The following is a 16,382-nucleotide window of genomic DNA, read 5'->3' as shown; positions in this document are numbered from 1 at the left end:
TTACTTGGGTACTGGAGAACTGAACCCGGATCCTTAGGCTTTGCAGGCAAGTGCCTTAACTGCTAAGCCATCTCTTCGGCCCAGAGACTATTCTATGTGGCTTGGGAGCTGCTGTGGCTGCTCTTGGGGAAGGGAATAGGAACCCACAGGTGGGTCTGGGTACACCTCAGAGTCACAGGGAGTATCCTATAGAATCAAGTACCTCACGTCAGGGGAAATCTCTCCTGGGAAACAGGATGGAACATAGACTCTTTTAGAGCCACAAGGGGGCAGCAGAGTGTCTCCTATGGGGACGGTGGCTCAAGACAGGTGAGCTATGCCCCCTGGGGGTCCTCCTTATTCTCCTTGGCTAGGGGTGCTGAGGTCCCAAAGGTGGCTGTGGAATACCAGATCTGACCCCTCACAGCCTTACCAGGACCCAAAGGTCAGGGGGAGGTGTCACAGCTGAGGGTAAGACCCAGCTCCGTTTCATGTGAGCTGTGTGACTGGGGCAAGAGCGCTCCCTCTCCGGGCCTCTGGGATATAGGATGTATATATGTACCATACTTGCCTTCCTTTGCCAAGCTCCCTCCATCGGGCACTATCTTATTTCTCAAGGGCATGATCTGAGAGCAGATGCCACAGCTGCCTGCATGGCATTTGCTCTTGAACCCCAGGCATGTCTGACAGTCACCAAGAGCTCCCTTGTCCACCTGTTTCCTTGGGGCAACACTTACGAATCCCTGGGACTAGTCTCCTGCCAATGCCCTGAGTCCCGGAGCTGGATACAACCAGACTTGAAGCGGGCTCCATGCCCACCAATTAGCTTACAAGGCTCTGAGTGGACACTCCCTCCCCTTCCTTCAAAGGCCAGCCCAGCAGGCGCCTCCCTGAAGCCTCAGCTGGCAAGGTTCCTCCCTCTCTTCTGTCGCTGAGGAAGCAGGTGCTCAGCCTCTCAGGCTGCCCTGCCTCGGCCGGGCATGGCTGGCCGTCCTCGTGGGAAGCACGTCAGCTGTTGTTTGCTCCTCACTTGATCTCCAGAGCTACAGATAAGGAGTCCACAAGGCTGTTGGCCACCATGATAACGCACAGAGCTGGGCCCAGACTCTGGTTGACGCCCAAGGTATTTGAGAGCAAGGATTCAAGTGACAAGGAAACCTGGATGTTGTGGCCACCGTGACACTTGTTAGGACTTGCCCTGATAGGGCCGAGCTCATCTGGCAGACATATTGCTTGGCTTCTGGGAGTTATCAGGGGAGGAATGGGATTTGAGGGGAGGTAGAGGTTGGAGAGCATTTTCTCAGGGCTGCATATGGGGCCACTGTGAACTAACTGGACGAGTGTGTGTGTGTGTGTGTGTGTGTGTGTGTGTGTGTGTGTACCTACCGAGATGCACCCGGCCGGGGCATCACCATGGCTTTCTACGGCCGCCCTGGCCTCGCTCACCAGGCTGCCTCTCCACCTCGGCCACCAGGGGCCAGCTTCATCTAGTCCCTTGCTCCCACCTTCAAGCCTTGGCAAAGAGAGGGGCTGCTTGCACTCCAGAGCTGGTGCCAAGCAGGAGCGAGGTGGGGGTATGGGATACAAGGTCACAGGTACCAGCTCTTCCACAGTGTGAGCCTGGTCAAGACCCAAGCCAAGCAGGGCAAAAGCCCCATACCTGCCATCATGGCCTGGCTCACCTGTAGGGGGCGCTCACACATGCTAGGCACATGATCAACCACTGAACTACATCCTTAGCCTTGGGCTGTTGATTTCTGCAGGCCAGACTCCCTTTCTGTGCAAGCCAAGGATTTCTGTCAGCTTGAGACTGCATGTATTTGCCACATGCCTCTTTTCTTCTTGTTCTTGTTGTTGTGTGTGGTAGGAGTGAAGGTAGGGTCTTGCTGTAGTCCAGGCTGACCTGGAATTCACTATGCAGTCTCAGGGTGGCCTTGAACTCACAGTGATCCTCCTACCTCTGCCTCCCAAGTGCTGGGATTAAAGGCGTGCTCCACCACGCCCAGCTGCCATGTGCCTCTTGAGCTGAATTGGCCTGCCCAAAGCTGCCTGGCTTGGAGCCTGTCTGTGGTTAGCCCTCTGCAGGAGAGTCTCACTCCTAGAGAATCTGCAGGCTCAAACTGGCTGTATTTACTGGTTCTGCTTGCAATTCAGATACAGAAAAGTGGCTTAATACAATAGGAGTTTGGGCCTGGAGAGATGGCTTAGAGGTTAAGGTGTTTGCCTGCAAAGCCTAATGACTGGGGTTTGGTTCCCCAGTACTGATGTAAACCCATATGCACAAAGTGGCTCATGCATCTGGAGTTCTTTTGCAGTGGCTGAAGGCCCTGGCATGCCCATTCTCTCTGTCTACTTTCTATCTCTCTCTCTCTTTGCTTGCAAATAAATATATAAATAAAAATATTTTTTAAAAAATAGGAGTTTGCTACTTTTACACTCCTGGATTGAGGTGATATAGCCCCAGGGCTGGGGTGTTGGTGGTTTTTGTTGTTTGTTTTTTTGCTGCTCCACTGGGAAGGGCTTCCATTCCCACATGGACTCAGATGGATGCTCGAGAGGCAGCCATCACACCTCCATTCCAGGCAGTAGGAAACAGAGAGGGGTGAAGAAGGGCACATCACTTCTCTTTAAGGCACTTCCCATAACATAAGGACAATGCCTGTAATCCTTCTGCACACAGTCCACTAATCAGGTAGACTGTCACATGCTCTAGCTAGCTGCAAGGGAAGCTGGGAAATGTAGTCTTTCTAGCAGATAGCATGTGCCCAGCTAAAATCAGAATAGGATAGTGTATCAGTCAGGCTTATTTTGGCTCCAGGTTTCAGAAGGGTCAGACCATCATGGTGCGGAGGGTATGAGGAAGAGCTGCTCACATTATGGTGTCCAAGAAGCAGAGATGAAATACAGGAAGGGACCAGGACAAGACCCACCCACCCCCAAGGGCATATTGTTAGTTATCTATTTCCTCTAAGCACGTTTCCTTTCTTTCTTTTTTTTTAATTAAATTTTTATTTATTAGAGAGAGAGAGATTGAATGGGCACGCCAGGGCCTGTAGTCACGAAAACAAACTCCAGATGCATGCACCAGCTTGCGCATCTGGGCTTTATGTGGGTACTGGGGAATTGAACCCAAGTCATTAGGCTTTACAGGCAAACACCTTAACCACTAAGCAATCTCTCCAGCCCACTTCCTGTCTTTTCAGACCTCCCATAAGGCCATTTTATTATGAAGCCTTCAAGAGATTGATCATTGACTATCCATCAGGTTCGAGTCCTCAGGAGTTCATGGTCTCTGGAAACCCTCACAGACACTTCCAACATGTGTTTACTAATCAGACACTTTAAAAAATTTTGTTGAGGGCTGGAGAGATGGCTTAGCGGTTAAGCGCTTGCCTGTGAAGCCTAAGGACCCCGGTTTGAGGCTCGGTTCCCCAGGTCCCACGTTAGCCAGATGCACAAGGGGGCGCACGCATCTGGAGTTCGTTTGCAGAGGCTGGAAGCCCTGGCGCGCCCATTCTCTCTCTCTCCCTCTATCTGTCTTTCTCTCTGTGTCTGTTGCTCTCAAATAAATAAATAAATTAAATTAAAAAAAATTTTGTTGAATTTTATTTATTTATTTGAAAGAGAGAGAAAGAGGCAGATAGAGAAAGAGAATGGGCATGCCAGGACCTTTGACTGCCGCAAATAAACTCCAGATGTATGCACCACTTTGTGCATCTGGCTTTCGTGGGTCCCAGGGAATTGAACCTGGATTCTTTGGCTTTGCAAGTAAGGGTCTTAACCACTAAGCAATCTCTCTAGGCCAGATGCTTCTTTCACAATTTTTTTTTTCAAGGTAGGGTCTCACTGTAGCCCAGGCTGTTCTGGGACTCTGTAGTCCCAGGCTGCCCTCAAACTCACAGTGATTCACCTATGTCTGCTGGGATTAAAGGCGTGTACAACCACACCCAGCTCTTAGATGCAATCTTAGTTCTTAGATTCAATGAAGTTGACAATCAAAATTACCCAACACAAATAGATACTGAGCGTGGTAGGAGGCTTTCTTGTGGTGGAGTAGATGTGTAACTGTTTCGGTTCAGCTGCTCTAACAAAGTGCCCTAAGAGGACAGTGTTGCTGGTGGGCAGCTCTGCTGTACCTGGGGATGTCTGGATTGGGATTCCTGTTGATCTCCATTGTTCCTTTAAGGTTGACACCCACATGGTCAGAATGGAATTGTCATCACCAGCTTAGGCAGGGGGAAGGGAAGAAAGCAAGCCGGGAACTTTCAGGTAATCACCTGATGGGACACCCTTCCTCGCGTATGGCCTCCTTCTAAGACTTAATCCCATGGGACTCCTGGCTGCAAGGAGTGTGGGTAATGTGGTTTGTGCCTGGGCAGACATTGTCCCAGCTCATGGTTACGGTTCAATTTCTAAAGAGAAGGTTGGGAACCGGACATGTGGTACATGCCTTTAATCCCAGCCTGAAACTGCATAGTTAAATCCAGGTCAGCCTGGGCTAGTGCAAAACCCTACCTTGAACCCTCCCCCTACCCAAATAAAAAGAGGGTAGGACAGACTCCAGCTGGGATGGGATCTGTTTGTCCAGGAGAAGATGCTTACAGGCCCAGTTCCAGAGTTAGCCAGACCAGATGGTTCTAGGGCAGTCCTGGAGGCTTACGCAAAGCCCTGGTGTTTGTAGACAACATGGAGAAATTTGAAGGAACATGAGAGTGTGGGCTCAGCACAATGCCACGCGAGACTTGAGGGTAGTATAAGAGTGACTTCTAGGTTTCTGGCTTGGGGTGACTGATGATTAATATTGACAAGATCGAAAGTCACTTAGGAGACAAAGCTTTAGGCAGGTTTGTGAGGAAGTTCCTAGATTAGGTTGAGTTGAGAAGTCTCTCCCTAACTGTGGGAGGCAACATCCTGTGGGCTGAGCCCTGAGACTGGATAAAAAGACAAAAGTGAGCTGAGCATCAGAGCTCTGCTTCCTGACCTCGGAGGCCATGTGACCAGCCTCCTGAAATTCCTGCTGCTATGTCTTCCCCACCGTAATGGACTGTGGGTCAAATTAAATTCTTACTCCCTTAAGTTGCTTTTTCTCAGGCATTTCGTCACAGCAGAATGAAAAATAATGAATATAGTGACCATCTGTGTGGATGTCTGTGATGGGAGAGGGACGTGAGGAGTCCATGTATCCACCTATTCCTCTGGACACCTGTTTTGTGTTGGGCATGTTCTAGAAGCAGGGGTATAGCCAAAGCCCTGGCCTCAGGCACCTTCCACTCTGATGGGGAAGTTTTGGATAATGATAACTGCCCAGTTAAAAATATACTGTGTCAGACACTGCCAGGTGCTTTAAGGAAAGGTGAGGACAGTAAGGGGCGAGACCACCAGGAAGCACTGGACTTTTTGATGATGCGAGAGTTTTAAAGTTTTGAGGGGCTGGGAGATGGCTCAGTCAGTAAATCACTTGTCACACAAGCATGAAGACTTGAATTCAGATTTTAAGAACACAAAGCCAGATGTGGCAGTGCACATCTGTAATCCCAGCCCTGGGGAGATGCAGACAGGAGGGTTGCTGGTGCTTGCTGGCCAGCAAGTTTAGCCAAATTGGTGAGCTCTAGGTTCCGAGAGAGACCCTGCTTCAAAAAATAAGGTGGGAGGGGGCTGGGGAGATGGCTCAGTAGTTAAAGGTACTTTTTTCTAGCTCAGGTCTGACTTCCCAGTACCCATGTAAAGCCAGATGTGCAAAGTAGTGCAGGTGTCTGGAGTTTGCAGTGGCTAGAGGCCCTGGTGCACCTGTTTCTCTGTTGTTTCTCTCTCTCAAATAAAAATGCTAATAAAGATAAATAAATAAAGTAGAGTTTGAGAAAGACACTTGATGTGAATCTCTGGCCTCCATATGTGCATATACACCTCCACGCATAGGTGCACACACAACACACATACATATGTACCCAATAATAAAAAATCCTGAGTATGTTATTATTTGCCTCATAAACTGTATTGAAATGGGCCTTTGAGAGATAAGGGGAAAAGACTTTTGGCAGTATTGGGGATTAAACCCAGGACCTTCTGAATACTAGGCAATTATTTTACCACTGAGCCACATGCTTAGCACTGGAAAGGTGAATCCGCCCCCCTCCAGGATAGGGTCTCACACTAGCCCAGGCTGACCTGGAATTTTCTATGTAGTCCCAGGCTTGCCTTCAACTCACAGCGATACTCCTACCTCTGCCTGGGATTAAAGGAGTGGGTCACCACATCCTGCCCTGGAAAGGGGAAATTTGGTGCCTCAAGGCCTGAAGGCAATGAAGGAGAAAGCTATGTGGGGCAGGCAGAGGAGGAGCAGAGGAAACAACATATGCAAACGTCCTGAGGTCAGGGTGCATGAGGGGCCAGGATGGCTGTCGGGAGAGGAGGAAAGAAAGAAGAATAGAAGATGGTAGTAGATGGTTAAAGAGGCAAAGGGGGAAGAAGGGAAAGAGGCGTCAGAAGGCCTCGTAGACTGTGGTTAGGAGTTGATCTTTCCTCCGAATAGAGAGACAGGCCTGGAAATGCTGAACATGAGACCATATTCCACTGCTTACCTCCCTCATCCCTGTCCCCAGCCCTGGGTCCCCTTTCCTCTGCATGGATGCAGTACTGACTGGCCCCACCTTGACTCAGAGCGCCTTACCAGGAGGATGAAGCGAGCTGCTGGAGGCATTGGCTACATACAGCGCAGTGGCACCCCTCCAAGCCCTACTGTGTCTAGGCATACATGGGTCATGCTTCCGGCCCACACCCCAGAACAGGGATATAAAATAAAACATGGTTCTAAAATAAAAGGAAGCCCCTTGTCTCAACCCAAGGCAACCCTGTGGCTATTCACCATTTAGATCCCAATCTGTGGGCAGTTGACTTGCCGATCTCTCTTCCTTCTGCCTCCCTTGCACCCCCTCCTGCCTCAAGCCTTCGCTTAATAAATCACAGCCGGGAGGCTCCATCTCTGGCCCTGTGGCCTGCGCGGACCCTCTCTCCTCTGTTGTCCCATTGGTTTCTCCCTTCCCCAGTGTTTATGCAGTTTAAACTCCACCAAAAATGTCATGAGCAGGCTCCTTGCCCGGCTTCCAAACTCTGATAAATTCCACTGGCTGGGCAACCCCAAGAGAGGCTTTCTGGAGGCAGGAACCCCATAAATCACCCCGCTGCCACTCCAGCGTGGGCAATATCTTATGTAAAAAGGTGTTTCCTGGGAGCGCCACGGGCAGGAGAATCCTATTACAGGCCGCCCCATTAATTATAAAGAGTCAAGCCGACCCTTTCCTGCGATTTTTTATCTTAAGTCTGAAAACTGATTACCTTCACCCACCCTTCCCCTACCAGGAAGATCTCAAGAATAAAACCAATGTTTGAAGAACAAGTGGTGGGGTTGCTCCTTGCAGAAGAGAGCCAGCAGCGGGTGGCAGGGCAGCGTCCTCCTTTTTTTCCCCCCTTCAAGGGGAAAAGTAGCTGGGTGTTCACCAGGCTGCCCTGGGAGATGGGCTTAATAACTGGCCTCATCTGACACAAGAGGGAAACTGAGGCTGCGAGGAAGTTGCATAGGTTGTCGCATTTTTCTAGATATCAAAGTGGATGGAAGACCAGCCAGGCTGGCTGTTGAAAAGCCTGGGTTCAAATCCTACCTCTACTGTGTGCATGCAGTATGTGTGATGCGTTGCCTGTGTGTGGTACACACACAGGTGTGTGCTGATGTGTGGGCCTGTGTGCACTTGTGGAGGCTAAGGGATGATGACAGCGTCCTCTATTGCTCATCTGCGAGCTTCCTGGAGACAGAATCTGTCATTGTACCCAGAGCTGTCATTTTTGGTCAGACTGACTGATTAGTGAGCCCCAGTGATTCTCAGGTCTCTGCCCCTCATGAGACTGGGGTTACAGGTAAGTGTGTGGCCACACCCAGCTGGTCACATGGGTGTTAGGGAATTGGTTTTAATATTTATTAATTTACTTAAGAGAGTGAGGGAGAGAAGGAGATATAGAGGGTGTGTGTGTGATAGAAAGAATGGGGCACCAGGGCTCCAGCCACTGCAATCAAACTCTGGATGCGTAGATCACTTTTGTGCATCTGGCTTCACCGCTGAGCTTGCTCCCAGCCTGGGTGTTGGGAACTGGGCTAAGGTGAGTGAGGTTCTCTCAGCCCCTCATGCTCGCATGGCAAGGACTTTTTATTAGCTGAGCTCTCTCCCCAGTCTTAACTCTACTTCTTTTTTAAAATTTTATTCTTTTGTTTTCCTCTTTAAATTTAAATATTTAAAATTTTTTTTTGTTTATCTTTATTTATTTATTTGAGAGCGACAAACAGAGAGAGAAAGAGGCAGAGAGAGAGCGAGAATGGACACATCAGGGCCTCCAGCCACTGCAAACGAACTCCAGATGCGTACGTCCCCTTGTGCATCTGGCTTACGTGGGTCCTGGGGAATTAAGCCTTGAATTTAGGCTTCACAGGCAAACGCTTAACCGCTAAGCCATCTCTACAGCCCAATTTAAATATTTTTATTGATTTATTTGAGAGAGCTCAAGACAGAGAGACAGAGAGAAAGAGGCAGAGGGAGGCCAGGGTTCCTGTGACTGCAAATGAACTCTAGACACAGACACCACTTTGTGCATCTGGCATTATGGGTACTAGGGAACTAAACCCAGGTGATAGGCTTCTCAAGCAAGCATCTTTAATCACAGAACCACCTCTCCATCTCTCTTACCTCTACTTCTGACAAGCTAGGGTCTCTAATCAGTGGGTGGGGGGGGCTCAGTTTCCTTTTCTGCACAGTGCTGAATAAAATCTCGAAGGCTTCTGGGATTATTTATTTGTGAATGGGATTACTGGGATTACTTGTGCCCCTTGCTTGGTGATGGGCATTTCCCCCCACCCCCATGGCACTGTGGTTCATCTGCTTGCCACCTGACTGACCGTCAGAGCAGTTTTAAACCTAAGGAAGAGTTGTGCGTGCCCCTCCCCCCCAGCCCTTGAGTGCATGGTGGGATTCAGGGCAGCTCCTGACCTTAGCATACAGAATGCACATCCTCCAATCTCTGCTGACTGTGCAGCTTCCTGCCCCTCCCTCCCCCTTTCCTGACTTTCCTTGAAGCCACATACCTCCTTTTTCATTAAAAAAAATATTTATTTATTTGAGACAGAGAGAGGGAGGGAGGGATGGAGAAGGAGAGAGAGAATGTGTGTGTGTGTGTGTGTGTGTGTGTGTTTGGGTGCACCAACGCCTCTTGCCACTGCAAATGAACTCCAGACGCAGGTGCCACCTTGCGCATCTGGCTTTATGTGGGATTTGGGGAATTGAACCCAGGTCTTCAGGCTTTGCAAGCAAATGCCTTTAGCCACTGAGTCATCTCCCCAGCCCATACCTCTTTTCTCTTACTACAACCACCAAGCATATTTGTGCCTCAGGGCCCTGTCCACGCTATTCCCTGCACCTGGCACACTTCTCCACAGAGCCCAGTAAGGCCAATGTCTGCCCTTCAGTCAGCGCCTTGGCTCAAATACCATCTCCTTGGAGCAGCCTCCTGGCCTGCAGCCTATCTCTCAGATCTGGGTCTAGGATGGCAGAGGTCCCCAAGCTTCAAACGACAGCTATCAGAAACGCTGAGATGGGGGCTGGGGCTGCGGCTTAGGGGTAGAGTACTGGACTAGTGTGTACAAAACCCTGGGTTCTCTGATCCCAGCATGCTGGACATACCTTAGTAAGTTTAAGTGTTACCTTACAAGCAGAAGGACCTCAGTTTGGCTCCCAGTACATGTGTTATTTGCAAGGAGAGAAAGAGAGAGAGAGAGAGAGAGAGAGAGGGGAAATGGGTATGCCAGGGCCTCCAGTTGCTGCAAGCAAACTCCAGATGCATGGGCCACTGCATCTGGTTTTACGTGGGTACCAGGAATTGAACCAGGGTCGTTAGGCTTTGCAGGTAAGTGCCACAATCGCTAAGCTGTCTCTCTAGCTCTCCAGTACACATGTAAAATGCCAGGTGTGGTGACCCACACCTGAAGTCCCAACATGGTGTTGGAGGGGGGAGGCTGAGACAGAAGGATCCCTGGAATTTTCTGACCTAGTGTAATTGATGAGCTACAGGCCAACAAAAGACCCTGTTTCAAAAAGAGGGAGACGGCTGGGGGGATGGCTTAATGGTTAAAGGTGCTTGCTTGTAAAGCCTGATGTCCTGGGTTTGATTCCCTAGGATATACATTAAAGTCAAATGCACAAAGTGGCACATGTATGTAGAGTTTGCAGTGGCAAGAAGCCCTGGTGCACACATTCTCTTCTCTCCCTCTCAAATAAATAAATAAAAACACATTTTAAAAAATAAAAGGAGGAGGTAGGGGCTGGAGAGATGACTTAGTGGCAAAGACACTTGCCTGCAAAGCCTAAGGACCCAGATTCGATTCCCCAGGACCCACATAAGCCAGATGCACAAGATGACACATGCTTCTGGAATTTGTTTGCAGTAACTAGAGGCCCTGGTGTGCTCATTCTCCATCTGCCTTGCCCTCTCTCTTTCTCTCAAATAAATAAAGGGGGAAAAAGAGGCAGTAGATAATGTTCCTGAGGACACTCAACGTTGTCCTCTGGCCTCCAGGTGCAAATGCACACATGAACACAGGCAAACACACACATACAAACATGTCCCCACATGCGCACACTGCACATAGACATGCAAATAAACAGACAAAAACCAAAACCATTGAAATGAAGTACACTTACAGTGAAAAGAATATCAAAGCTTTCTGAATAAATTGCAACACCTGAATCACAATAGGAGTTTACCTCCCTTTGTGGGACTCCTCTTGCTGGCCTCAAACTAAGCCCAGATCTGGCAGAGCAGGGATGTATTTAAAATGTTTCTGGCTTGGTCATTATGGGCTATTTTGCATTCATTTTGATGCTTCAAAATATCTTTTTATTTATTTATTTATTTATGAGAGAGAGAGAGAGAGGGAGGGAGAGAGAGAGAGAATGGGAGCTCCAGGACCTCCTGCTACTACAATAAAAATTGAACCTTATCAGGCTTTGCAAGCAAGAACCTTTAACCACTGACCCATCTCTTCAGCCCTTTATTATTTTTATATAAATATATAATGGACTTTTTGTCATATTTACCTTCCATTATTTTATATTACCCCACCTTTCCTGCCTTCTTCACTTTTATTTATTTATTTGCAAGGAGGGAGAGAAAGAGAGGGAGAGAGGGAGAATGAATAGGCATGCCAGGACCTTGAGCTGCTGCAAAGGAACTCCAGATGCATGTGCCAGTTTGTGCATCTGGCTTTACATGGGGACTGGGGGACCAAACCCAGGTTGTTAGGCTTTGCAGGCGAGCACCTTAACTGCGGTGCCGTCTCTCCAGCCGGTTCTTCTTGCCTTTTACTTCTTCTACTTTGTTGTCTTTTTGTTTTTATTTTGTTTGTTTTGGTTTTTCGAGGTAAGGTCTCACTCTAGCCCAGGCTGACCTGGAATTCACTATGTAGTCTCAGGGTGGCCTTGAACTCACAGCGATCCTCCTGCCTCTGTCTCCCCAGTGCTGGGATTAAAGGTGTGAGGCATCATGCTGGGTCTAATTTGGGTTCTTTCATGAGCATGAGCAAATTTCCACAATATGAAATGTCTCTCCTTCCCTCCAGCAATCAGTAACCACCATGGCAACCATAACTCCTCAGGGAGGGATCCTGGCTACGTGAACCCCTTCTCCACCCATGATGGAATGTTGGTGGGTCCAGTTTTGTTCAGATCTTATGCAGGTAACAACAGCTGCTATGAGGTCATGAGTGTGACAGCCGTGTCATTTCTGGAAAAGAGTTCTACAGCACTCAAACTCCTTCTCTTTCTTCTACAATGGTCTCTGAGCCTTGAAAGGCATGACACAGCCCAAGTATTTCTTTTTTTAATATATATTTTTATTTTTTTATTTGAGAGTGACAGACAGACAGAGAGAGAAAGAGGAGGATAGATAGAGAATGGGCACACCAGGGCCTCCAGCCACTGTGAACAAACTCTGGATGCATGCCCTCCCTTGTGCATCTGGCTTACATGGGACCTGCATAATCAAGCCTCGAACTGGTGTCCTTGGGCTTCGCAGGCAAGCCCTCAGACTCTAAGCCTTCTCTCCAGCTCCCAAGTATTTCTTTTTAAAAATATTTTATTTGGGGCTGGGGAGATGGCTTAGCGGTTAAGCGCTTGCCTGTGAAGCCTAAGGACCCCGGTTCGAGGCTCAGTTCCCCAGGTCCCACGTTAGCCAGATGCACAAGGGGGTGCACGCGTCTGGAGTTCATTTGCAGAGGCTGGAAGCCCTGGCGCGCCCATTCTCTCTCTCTCCCTCTATCTGTCTTTCTCTCTGTGTCTGTCGCTCTCAAATAAATAAATAATTTAAAAAAATATATTTTATTTATTTATGAGGGGGGGGGCGAGGTGGAGGAGGGAGAGAATATGGGCACGCCAGGGCCTCTATCCCCTGCAAACAAACTCCAGACACATACACCACCTTTTGTATCTGGCTTTATGTGGGTATTGGGGAATTGAACTTGGGTCCTTTGGCTTTGATGGCCAGCACCTTAACCACTAATCTATCTCTCCAGCCCCCACCCCAACTATTTCTGAATGACGAGAATCAATTCTTCTCTGATGAGAAAGGCACGGTTGAGAATGTGATGCAATGTCTGAGTGGATGTGCACACGGTCTCCTCTGGATGTGCAGATGGTGTTTTGGAGGTTGTAGGTGTGGCCTGAAATGCTGCAATTCTAACCACCGCACCCCCCCAGCTTTTGCTGCCGGTCCTTGGACCCCACCTTGAGTGGCGAGGGGCTGGCAGACATGGCTTCCGACCTCAAGAGCACTGTAAAAATTCTGCAGGATTTTCAGCCGTTCTCTTGCCTTCCTGGAGCCTTATTGTCTTTACTGGCCAGTGACGGTGTTGAATGGTCCCCACTGGAATATTCTCTGAAGCATTACAGAGAGTAAGAGCTATCTTACCACTTTCTGTGCATTTTCTAGAAAGCCACAGACACCTGCTGTTGGGAGGGTTATCCTCCTACAGTCCCCAGGACCACATCAGCAGGTGCTGGTGTGTGGGCAGATGGAGACATGAACTTGTGCAAGAGGAGGACGGAGGGTGGAGTGCGGCCCTGGACACATGACCAGTGAGAGAGATTTTGACAGGGTTCCGTTCATCACAGAAACAGCCCATTTGCAATGATCAGTTGCCCAGGTGTTAATAACGCTAATGGCATAGGAAGGGTAAACTTGGCCACTTGGTTGAACAGAAGAAATATGCAGAGAAGGGCTTGAGTTTCCATAAATCAGTTGTGTGCGGCTCTATGAGGAAGGCAGAACTTAAAATTCTAGTCAGGAGATGGTGTTCTCATCATTGGAGCCGGAGAGGGAATTTATTCTGTTTATATCTTTTTACTGCACGACAAGACTTGAGAGCTAGGGCCCTCCACAACCATTCTGCATTTTAAATATTAGTCCTAAGCACGGGGTCAGCCCTCCTGCTTTGTGGGGCATTTATCTGGAGGCAGGACTGGGGCAGGAGAGCATGCATGCTGGGGTTGGAACCCAGGCAATCTAACCATCCAGTGCCAGGCAGAATTATAGTCTAAGGGCAATGGAGAGACAGGCAATGTCCCCACTTTCCAGGTCTGGAGGGTACAGCCAGAGCTTGGCTCACCTTACTTGAATGTCTTGGAGTTTTTTTTCTCCCCTCCTGGAAGTCTCTTATTTTGAAATGATAATAAATACAGGCAATGAGAAATAAAAAGACATGGAAAGACACATCGATGGAGGGGAGAGGGCTAAGGGTGGCAGAGAAGGAGAGAAAGACGCGAGGAGGGTGAATGGAGAAGTGAGGTGTCTTTGTGACAACTTTTACCTTGTCCTTTGTCCCTCTGGTTGGCCTTGTTGAACCCTGTGGGATTTAAATGGAACCCATGAAGTCGCTGCCAGGAAGAGCTCACTTTCCCCGGCCCTGTCTCAGGAAGCACCCACCCTCTTTCTCAGGACAGCACATGGAACCCAGCACCTTGCACATGCCAGGGAAACACTTCAGCACTGGGGTACATCTCCAGCTTTTATTTTCTCTAATTTTGAGACAGGATCTTGTCAGGTTACCAAGGCTAGCCTTGAACTTGTGATCCTCCTGCTTCAGCCTCCCAAGTAACTGGGATTATAGGTATATGTTACCATGCCTAGCTAAGAATTCCTTTAAAAAAATACTTCTTTATTTATTTTCAAGGGGAGAAAGAGAGAGAGAGAGAAGAGAGAAGGGAGAAAAAAGAAGAGAGAAGAGGCACGCCAGGGGCTCTAGCTTCTGAAAACAAGCTCCGGATGCATGGGCCACTTTGTGCATCCAGCTTTGCATAGGTACTGGGAAATCAAACCCAGGTCATTTGGCTTTGTAGGCATGTACTTTAACCACTGAGCCATCTCTCCAGACACTAAGAATTTATTTTTATGGCAGCTGAATTTCATCCACGCACCTATCAATCCATCCACCATCCATCCATTTGTCTGTCCATCTATCCCTTTGCTCATCCACCCCCCTCCCACGTAGCTCTAGGCTCAGGGACAACAGGCTCTTGGAGCTGAAGCCTCATTGAGAGCCTGGCTCTGCCTCTTCACAGTTGCATGCCAACCATCCCCTCCTCCCCTCTCCCCCGCCAGCAGCTCATGGCTCCTGCTGGGCCTCTGTCTCCTCATCTGCAAAGTGGGAATGTTGTCACTTGTCTGGAAAGAAGGTAATGTTTGAAGGAGATGCTGGCTTGGGAGTTATGGCAGGTGGAGCCCTGTTGAGCAGCAGTCCCACAATTTGGTGAGGGAGCACATATGACTCTCTGAGAAGCTTGGTCAGTGGGAGGCTTTCTGGTTTCCACTCTGGCCATGGGTGTTGGGGACAGGGACATATGCTTTGTTATTTTTATTTTTATTTTCATTTTTTGTTTTTGAGGTAGGGTTGCACTCTGGCCAAGGCTGACCTGGAATTCACTATGTAGTCTCAGGATGGCCTTGAACTCACAGAGATCCTCCTACCTTTGCCCCTCGAGTGCTGGGATTAAAGGTGTGCACCATCATGGCCAGCTGGATGCATTTTCAAAAAGAGCCTTCTTATGGTCCCACCTTGAGAAAATGGTTTGTGGGTCTTGGGGGAGGGGCAAATGCTCAAATGAAATGAGCATGCAAGAGTGGGATGGGATTTGTACCATCAGGGTTTCTCAAGTGTGTGTTGGACCCAGATTCCCTGCTCCTAGCTCTTCAGTCCCCTCCCTGTAGATGAAATGCCATGAGCCCATTTTACAGCAGAGCATACTGAGGCTCCAAAAAGTGGTGCAGTGACTGGCCTCTGGTTCCCCAAATCAGATAGCAATGGGAACTCCAGAGACCCTGACTTGTTCTGCCTCATCTTTTCCCAAGTGGACTTTCTCCCATCTCTCCTCACCTGTGAACATGAGGAGGGAAGGGCCACTGGAGTTTAGATCCTGTAGTGCTTATAACCTCAGAAACCAGTCCCCCTCCTGCAATCAGCTTCTGACACCCCCAAGGTCTTGATGGGACCCCCAGTTAGGTAAGGGTTCCCTGCACATGGAGGGCTGCTCTCACTGTTCTCCAGGCTGAGGTGCAGGCATTGGAGAGGCAGGTGTGTGTGTGTGTGTGTGTGTGTGTGTGTGTGTGTGCTGAATAAGTGTGTGATCCACCCACATGGAAGAACACGATGTATGTGTCCACAGGGGTTAACACGATGTGTGTGTGTGTGTGTGTATTTCCACATGCCTGGGGGTGTATATGTCTTCATGGGCAACATGTGCATGTGTGTGTGTGTGCCATAACGTGCATGTACATGAGGAGTGGTTGTGAACCTTGTGAATACCTGTCTCTGCATTGTTCCTGCTTACACGCATGCATTTGCAAAGGGCAGATGTGTGCTCCCTACATGTCTGTAGCATGTGTACATGTGTGCATGCCTGGAAGGAGGGGCGGAGGGGTGCTGGTCCCGCTGGGAGCTCCGCTGCCCCCGCTGACAGAGCTCATCTAGGCAGGCTGCTAGGGGTTCCTGGATATCACGGGAACCAAGCAGCTGGTGACTTGGCACATGCATCTTTCTTTGCTCTACCCTCCTTCCCCTCCCTCCATTTGCTCTCTCTCTTCTTGTTTTCTATTTCCTCTTCCTCCTGCTTCCTTTCTTCTTCTTTCTCCCCACTTGTTTTCCCTTCCCCTCATCCTCCTCTCCCTTCCCGGTCACCTGCCACAGCCTATTTGTAGGGGAGATGGGGTGGATCCTCCTCCCTCCTAGCTTCCTGCCCCTGTTCTCCCTGTTGCAAGTTCTCTAGGAGCTTTCACACACCTGCCCCTGCCCTGAAAGCCAACAATCAGAGCCAGCAGGG

This window comes from Jaculus jaculus, chromosome 13 (assembly GCF_020740685.1).
Source record: "Jaculus jaculus isolate mJacJac1 chromosome 13, mJacJac1.mat.Y.cur, whole genome shotgun sequence".
Taxonomy (NCBI): Eukaryota; Metazoa; Chordata; class Mammalia; order Rodentia; family Dipodidae; genus Jaculus; species Jaculus jaculus.
The sequence above is the reverse complement of the archived record's forward strand: the minus strand, read 5'-3'. Positions refer to the sequence as shown.